The following is an 8,709-nucleotide window of genomic DNA, read 5'->3' as shown; positions in this document are numbered from 1 at the left end:
TAGGCCAGGGCGTTACATTGGGTGGGCGTTCTATGTTCATTTTTCTATGTTTTTGTATTTCTTTGTTTTGGGCCGTGTGTGGCTCCCAATCAGGCACAGCTGTAGTTCGTTGTTGCTGATTGGGAGTCACACATAAGGAGCCTGTTTTTCCTTTGGGTTTTGTGGGGGATTGTTTCTGTTTCGTGTTTGCACCTGACAGTACTGTTTGGCTGTCGGTTTTCTTGTTTTTGTATAGTGTTCACGTTGTTTAATAAATTCCTGAAGATGAACACTAACTCCGCTGCACCTTGGTCTACTCTCTCTTCAGACAGCCGTTACACACAGTGGCTGGATTAACAAGACGTTTATCGTTAATCCTATGTATAAAACTTCTATTTTTCATCAATATTTATGATGAGTATTTCTGTAATTTGGTGTGGCTTTCTGAAATTTCACTGGATGTTTGTTTGAGACAATGATTACTGTACATAACGCGCCAATTTCAACTGAGATTTTTGGACATAAAGATTAACTTTATCGAACAAAACACACATTTATTGTGTAACATGAAGTCCTGTGAGTGCTATCTCATGAAGATCATCAAAGGTTAGTGATTAATTTAAGCGCTATTTCTGACTTTTGTGAGCCCTCTCCTTGGCTAGAAAATGGCTGTATGGTTTTCTATGACTGGGCGCTGACCTAACATAATCACGTGGTGTGCTTCCGTAAAGCCTTTTTGAAATCGGACACTGTGGTTGGATTTACAAGAAGTTTATCTTTAAAATGGTGTATGATACTTGTATGTTTGAGGAATTTTAATTATGGGATTTCTGTTGTTTTGAATTTGGCGCCCTGCAATTTCACTTGCTGTTGTCGAGGTGGGACGCTACCGTCCCACTTATACCAGAGAGGTTAAGAGTGTGTATCGGAGGCGAAGTCAGGTGCAGGAGAGAAGAGCATAGTGAACAGGCACACTTTTTATTCCGGTCAAAATGACAGCACAAAAATAACATAAAATGTGCCCAAAACACTGAACATAGGAAAAAAGTAATGTGCGTAACAATATCCACAATATCAAAATATATGTAACACAAACAATCCTGCATAAAGACATGATGGGGAACAGAGGAATAAATACATATGAATTGATTGGGGAATGAAAACCAGGTGTGCAGGGAACAAGACAAAACAAATGGATACATGAAAAATGGAGCGACGATGGCTAGAAAGCCAGTCACGTCGACCGCCGAACGCTGCCCGAACAAGGAGAGGGGCCCACTTCGGCGGAAGTCGTGACATGATTATAGATAGGCATTCATAGCACCTTTATGAAATCAGTCATGACATCAGTGGATAGAGATTTTCTAAATAAAAGTTTCATTGTACAACTGGAACTTGCATTTTTCATGTCACATTATCCAACCCCTGACACACCAAACACAAAACAGGCTGTGTATCATGATGAGTCACCTTGCTTGAGACCCGGGTTAGATTCGAGTCTGTGCCAGGATGGGTCTCTTCTGTGTAACAGAGGTGGTTTGGTAGTTTCGTGTGGAGTATCCTTGTGTGATACCTGAAGACTTGCGTTAGTTCCCCTGAGATTAAGAAGATTACACCTTGGAACCATTTTGTGGTTGTACCTTGCTCAAGGGCACAACATTTTACATTTTAGCAGACATTCTAATCCAGAGCGAATTACAGTAGTGAATGCATACATTTTTAAAAAAAAATTTTTACTGGTCTCCATTGGGAATTGAACCCACAATCCTGACATTGAAAGCACCATGCTCTACCAACTGAGTTACAATGGCAGGAGATAGCATCTAAGATTAGATACCAGCAACCTTCCAGTTGCAGGGTCACATTCACTAGATTTTTCCCATCAGACCCAGAATTTAAACCAACATAGTTCAGCAAGGTAACAAGAGTCCCCAGGTTTGATAACACCAGCAATTGTCTCGTTCACACCCCCCAGATTATTTCTGTTAGCCATGGGATTCAAACTGGCAACCTTCCAGCTACTGGCCTGCCACTCTATCCTCTTTAGGTATCAAGACAGGCTACTCAACACAAAAGCATGCTTTACGCTCCACCACTCATTTCACCTCCTCCTCACAAATCTGGGTTACGTCACCAACGGGACAGACTGGTTTCTAACATAGGTCTTCTTCAGGCCACAAGACTGCATCACACTGATAAGCTTAAGTATAGGCATAATCTAGGTCTTCAGCTCTAAGCTCTCAGCCAAGTTTACTCCACACCTACATCACTTTTTTCAGGTGCCATCCCCTACCGCCATGAGTAAGTCACTTTGCCCCTAAACTGCTAAGGGCAATGCTGACCCTGTACTGCTCCAAGCATGTTATGTGTTTCGTGTGTCATAGGGTTTGGTACTGTGACCATTATACAATAGACTTTGTTTAGATATTTGTTTTGCCTTAGTATGTGTCTGTGTGATTTTGTCACATGCCTATTTGTACCTGTGACAGTGACTTGTATTCATGGATGCCAGGCTTCCCCAAAAAAATCGAACAAGCAAAAGACGATGTATCTTTCGTCTTTCTGTGTTGAATTATTTTCCTTAAACTCGCAACAGGCTGAATGTATCTCACCAGAGAAAGCATCCGAGCGAGTGAAACAGTGCCTGTCTGTCTCTGTATGTGTAGCCCATATATCTAATGCTGTCTGGTTAAAAAGAGTATGACATTGTTGCCGACCATAGCATTGAATGCAAAGGAAGCCAGTGAGCATTTGGCTTCCCTTGATAAAAAAGCATAAAATAATAGCCAGTCAGCATTAAGCTAAACTGAGTGAGTTCAACTGTGAATGGTCCTGGCACACCAAAAATAAGTGTCAAGGGAAGCCAGTTTGGATTTGGCTTCACACCAATCACATCAAAAGCAAAAAGTAATTGACAGAAAAAACTTGAATTCTTGCATCTCATTGTTTTGTTGTCCTCTAGTGGCTAACTAGGCAGATAAAATTGTCCCTTTCCTAAATTAGCCATGGATATGGATGGAAATAGGGATTTGGACTTGTGGTTTTACCTTAATTCTACATACTGGCCAATGATTATAATGGCGGTTCTGATCCAACCATAAATTCATACATTGTGTCCCTGGCCTGAGAGGATGGAAGTTCAATATGTAGCTAGATGTAGTAGGCTAATGTTAACTAGTTGGCTCATCGTTGCCCATGCAGCTAGGCTATTGAGCAAGCATTTTAGCCAGGTAGCCCAGGACAACAAAAACCAAAAGCATGTACTGTATGACAGAGTCATAGGCCCTTTTGTCAACATGAAAGAGAGGAGGATGACATTGGCAACATTGAAATGGGCTACTTCTATATAAATTAATGAGGAGGCGGAACACACCTCAATTCAAACTGTTGTTAGAAAATCATTTGAAATTGACAAGTTGAAACATAGCCTATAGATAATTAGCAGGCAGTGCGTGTTTACTGTCCTGTTGGAACAGTGAGTGCATTCTGATATCGCATGCATAAAATAACTCACGCTGGGGCGACCATTAGAAATATTTGGAACCCGTGTATGAAAAGGTTAAGGATCTCCTTTAGCACCTCGGACTCAGTGACTGCCTGCAGGGAGAAACTTTGTAACAGTGAAGGGGAAAAAGCGAGAGAAGCATCGGGGATAGTCACATTAGAAGGGGTGGGAGATGAGGAAATGTTGGACGGGCAAGGAGGCATGGCTGAGTCAAATAGGAATCCTGACTTAATGAAGTGGTGATTAAAGAGCTCAGAAAAGTGCAGCTTGTCAGTAACAACCACATCATCAACATTAAGGTACATGGGTAGCTGTGAGGAGGAGAATGTGAATGAAGGGAAGTGAATTATCGTAGACGACACACCCCCTTCAACATGCATACTATAAACAGACCAAACTCATCTTGTCTCTTATCTTGGTTGATGCGAGGAAGAAAAAAAACATGCTGGAGCGCACAAACTACCCATCGTCTAATTACTTTTGATTTCTAGAAAGTGTTTTACTCAATTATTTCGATCAATGGTGAGCTCACTCGTGATGTGATTAATTATAAATAGTAATTGCTATCAGCTAATTCATATTGTAGTTTCTGTCAGCTGAGAGTTATAAAAATATGACCGCATGTGTTACGTAAATCTGTCCTCAGTTAGCGCTAGGACAAATGTAGCCTACATTTTGCGGTTTGAATGATTGTGTTATGCTGTAGCAACTTCTGTGAATGTCTGAACATTGCATCCAAAAAATAAACTGGTCACATTCTGGACATAACTTTGTAAGGACTGTGTTTGTGAAAAAAAATGATGTGAAAAAAACTGTGTGGCCAGCTCATATGCTGATTGTTGCGTCAATTGAAACTGAACGTTCTAAATAAGCGTTCTAATCACACCGGTTTGATCATACGCTGTAGGGACCACTGTAGAATGATCACAGGCTTTTGTTGGTACATGTGAAACGGTTCAACTTGACCCCAAAAAAACATTTGTGTCAGATGGTTTAAACCCTTTCTTCATTAAGGTTGCTGCCCCTATCATCTCTGACCTTTTTAACCTGTCTCTCCTTTCTGGGGAGTTTTCCATTGCTTGTAAGGCAGCCATGGTTCATCCTTTATTTTAAGGGGGAGATCAAGCTGATCCTAACTGATATATACTTATTTCTAGTTTGCCCTGTTTATCAAGTGTTGGAAAAACTCGTCAATAACCAACTGACTGGCTGTCTTGATGTCTATAATATTCTCTCGGGTATGCAATCTGGTTTCTGCTCAGGTTATGGATGTGTCACTGCAACCTTAAAGGTCCTCAATGATGTCACCATTGCTCTTGATTCTAAGCAATGTTGTGCTGCTATTTTTATTTACTTGGCCAAAGCTTTTCATACGGTAGACCATTCCAATCTTGTGGGCCGGCTAAGGAGTATTGGTATCTCTGAGGGGTCTTTGGCCTGGTTTGCTAACTATCTCTCTCAAAGAGTGCAGTGTATAAAGTCAGAATCTGCTGTCTCAGCCACTGCCTGTCACCAAGGGAGTAGCCCATGGCTCGATCCTAGGCCCCATGCTCTTCTCAATTTACATCAACAACATAGCTCAGGCAGTAAGAAGCTCTCGCATCCATTTATATGCAGATGATACAGTTTTATACTCAGCTGGCCCCTCCCCGGAGATTGTGTTAAATACTCTACAACAAAGTCATGTGGTTTGGTAAGAAGAATGCCCCTCCCCCCACAGGTGTGATTACTACCTCTGAGAGTTTAGAGCTTTTCTTTTATTTAACCAGGCAAGTCAGTTAAGAATAAATTCTTTATTACAATGACGGCCTAGGAACAGTGGGTTAACTGCCTAGTTCAGGGGCAGAACGACAGATTTTTACCTTGTCAGCTCAGGGATTCAATCTAGCAACTTTTGGCCCAACGCTCTAACCACTAGGCTACCTGCTGTAGTCACCTCATACAAGTACTTGGGAGTATGGCTAGACGGTACACATTCCTTCTCTCATCACATATCAAAGCTGCAGGCTAAAGTTATATCTGGACTTGGTTTCTTCTATCGTAATCGCTCCTCTTTCACCCCAGCTGCCAAACTAATCCTGATGCAGATGACCATCCTACCCATGCTAGATTATGGAGACATCATTTATAGATCGGCAGGTAAGGGTGCTCTCAGATTTGCCACCAATGCTTCTTACTGGACACGTCACTGCACTCTATACTCCTCTGTAAACTGGGCATCTCTGTATACCCGTCGCAAGACCCACTGGTCGATGCTTATTTATAAAACCCTCTTAGGCCTCACTCCCCCCTATCTGAGATATCTACTGCAGCCCTCATCCTCCACATATAACACCCGTTCTGCCAGTCACATTCTGTTAAAGGTCTCCAAAGCACACACATCCCTGGGTCGCTCCTCTTTTCAGCTCGCTGCAGCTAGCGACTGGAACGAGCTGCAACAAACACTCAAACTGGACAGTTTTATCTCAATTTCTTCATTCAAAGACTCAATCATGGACACTCTTACTGACAGTTGTGGCTGCTTTGTGTGATGTATTGTTGTCTCTACCTTCTTGCCCTTTGTGCTGTTGTCTGTGCTCAATAATGTTTGTACCATGTTTTGTGCTGCTACCATGTTGTGTTACTTCCACGTTGTTGTTATGTTGTGTTGCTACAATGCTGTGTTGTCATGTGTTGCTGCCTTGATATGTTGACTTAGGTCTCTCTTTATGTAGTGTTGTCTCTCTTGTCGTGATGTGTGTTTTGTCCTGTATTTATATTTTATTTATTTTTTATTTTTAATCCCAGCCCCTGTCCCTGCAGGAGGCTTTTTGCCTTTTGGAAAGCCGTCATTGTAAATAACAATTTGTTCTTAACTGACTTGCCTAGTTAAATAAAGGTAAAAAAAAAAAAATAGAAGCTGTTTTTCAGTCTCTCGGTCTCAGCTTTGTTGCACCTGTACTGACCTCGCCTATGGATGGTAGCGGGGTGAACAGACAATGGCTCGAGTGATTGTTGTCCTTGATGATCTTTTTGGCCTTCCTGTGACATCGGGTGCTCTAGGTGTCTTGGAGGGCAGGTAGTTTTCCCCCAGTGATGTGTTGTGCAGACCGCACCACCTTCTGGAGAGCCTTGCGGTTGAGGGCGATGCAGTTGCCGTACCATGTGGTGAAACAGCCCGACAGGATGCTCTCGATTGTGCATCTATAAAAGTTTGTCAGGGTTTTAGGTGACAAGCCAGATTTCTTCAGCCTCCTGAGGTTGAAGAGGCGCTGTTCACCGCACTGTGTGGGTGGACAATTTCAGTTTGTCTGTGATATGTACACCAAGGAACTTAACTTTCCACCTTCTCCACTACTGTCCCTTCGACGTGGATAGGGGGTGCTCCCTCTGCTGTTTCCTAAAGTGATGTCTCTAAACATGTGATACCTCTAAACATAATTGACCAAAACACACACCACATAATTACATTAGGACAGGCCTAAGGTGGTATACCGAACCAGTCTGATGCTCAGGGGTGTCCAGTAAACCAATAGGCTCTCCCCTAGCCACAATAGGCTACCTGCTTACACTGGTAGTGGAAATCTATCAACATCACACCATATGGCAATGTGGGAGCTGGTGGTAGAGCCTAATACCCCACGTGTCTTCCATGCGGGCATAGTGAGACAGAGTCCATTGGGCTTTTGTTATGTGGTAGAAAAACCAGACAAGCAAGATGGCTGGAGGGAAACAGGTGGAGTGTGAAGGAGGGGGGTTGGGACACTAAAATCCCATGTCTGCTCATCAAAACAGAAGTGACACAGCACCACCTAGGGCTAGGCTATTAGTGACCATGTAACAATGCTGTGTTTATTTTGGTGCTGCTCTGCGTCGGTGTCATCCTACAGATTGCCTCCTTGATAGGCTATTTCTAGTAGAGGAGAATTCCATAGGGCAACAGCGACATCCCCAACAAGTTTGTAGTTTGAGTAAAAAAAATTGTGAAAAGGTAAATCCCATGAATGCAGTGTATTGATTTAGTTCAAACTAATAAAGCATTGCAGTGTCTGCATAAACGCAAATTCACAACTTTGTTAACTAAAATGTTCATTTAAATAATGTGCGTGAATGTTCTGTTTTATTGTGTAATTGAATTAAGTTAATTTAAGGATGTGAGTCTCAGTCAGTGTAATGCCTGTACCTTTTAAATCATGAAAGACAATAATTTAGCCTAGGCTACACCAGGTTTTTCCAACTTTTCTTCCACAGGGACCCCCGCCCAGGCAAACCAGCAACCTAGGGACCCCATCATATGTTAGCACAAAAGTAGTCTTGTCAAGTAGAAGTAATCCATTTTTAAATTAATAGATTTGTTAGACAGTTTCATTATTTGACCTCCCCACAGAACATTGGAAAAGGAAGTGTAAATTCTAACAGTCTATTAGCTAGAAAGGTATCATTGCAGTGGAGAGACATTTTGCTGTTTGTTGTAATGCTTAATGATCTGCAATTCTACAAATTTTTCGATTGAGCTGAGAGAACATTTCGCAGATTTGAAGCTAATTTCCAGCAATGCTACACAGTTTCGCATGGAGCTGAGAGACAATTTTGCGGTTTGTAAGCTAATTTCCTGCAAATCTATGCATTTTGCCATAGTTAATGCTGTGATCTTCTGCTCAAACAACAAAATCAATGAGCATGTGTTATGAATGCCCCTTTTTTTTTCATTTTCGATTCTCCCTGACTATCTAGTCTTTATTTGATTGTTAGTTCTCAAAGATGGTATTATAAAAAATATATATATAGTTTAATATCTTTTCTGCATGCTTTCTATCTGGCCGCAAATCTCAGTTGGATAACCCCTGGGCTACACTGTACTACAATGTAGGACCGGGAAGGGAGCATGGCAGTACCAGTGGCTAGATACTGAGTTTCCTGAAGTCCCACATGGAGATGGAATTCATGTTGGAGGCCCAGTCAAGGAAGAGGTCAGATGGCGAGAAGAAGCAGAAAGAAGAGCGCGAGGTGCAAACCCAAACCGACTGCGAAATACAAGCCGAGGACTTTCTCCTTTGGGTCAAGTTCAGGAGATAAAATTGCATGTTACACACTTAAACACTGAGCAGTCGACGGATAGTGAACTTGAAATTGAACCTGACAAGTGAGGAGAAAGAACCTGCGTCGCCAGGTCACCCCAATGATCAGGAAAATGCCCTGGATGACTCTGGCCCAGTGGGAGTACGATTTGTGGACAAAGTGGATCC

Source organism: Salmo trutta, chromosome 29, assembly GCF_901001165.1.
Source record: "Salmo trutta chromosome 29, fSalTru1.1, whole genome shotgun sequence".
In the NCBI taxonomy this organism is placed as follows: Eukaryota; Metazoa; Chordata; class Actinopteri; order Salmoniformes; family Salmonidae; genus Salmo; species Salmo trutta.
Note: the sequence above shows the minus strand (reverse complement) of the source record.